This window comes from Meriones unguiculatus, unplaced genomic scaffold (assembly GCF_030254825.1).
Source record: "Meriones unguiculatus strain TT.TT164.6M unplaced genomic scaffold, Bangor_MerUng_6.1 Chr5or6_unordered_Scaffold_167, whole genome shotgun sequence".
NCBI lineage: Eukaryota > Metazoa > Chordata > Mammalia > Rodentia > Muridae > Meriones > Meriones unguiculatus.
The window spans coordinates 17,092-17,500 of record NW_026843721.1 but is presented as its reverse complement, the minus strand read 5'-3'; positions in this window follow the sequence as shown (position 1 = coordinate 17,500).

Below are 409 nucleotides of genomic sequence, written 5' to 3'. Positions count from 1 at the left end.
GTCGGAGCCCCCCGCGAGACCCGTCGGAGCCCCCCGCGAGACGGACACGCCCCCGGGCGCGACACACCGCGCCTATTTGGCCACGGCAAGAAACCGCGCCGGCGGGAACGGCGGGGGTCCGTGGGCGGGACGGGGCCTCGGCGGGCCCCCACACGCAACGGCAGCGAGGCGCAACGCCGGGGAAGAGCGGGATCGCCGACCCTCCCTCCGGGAGGAGTCCGGGAATAGACCGGGAGCGGGCGGGAGAGACCACCCCAACGGGGCGCGGCGGGAGATCTGGCGGCAGCCGAGCCTCGGCGAGAGCCGGAGGAACGGGGGGGACCCGTGAAAACGCCGACCGCGTCGCGGGAGAGACGGGAGGCGAGACGGGCGAGGTCGGCGAACGGCCTTAACCCGCGCGGGGGGGTTA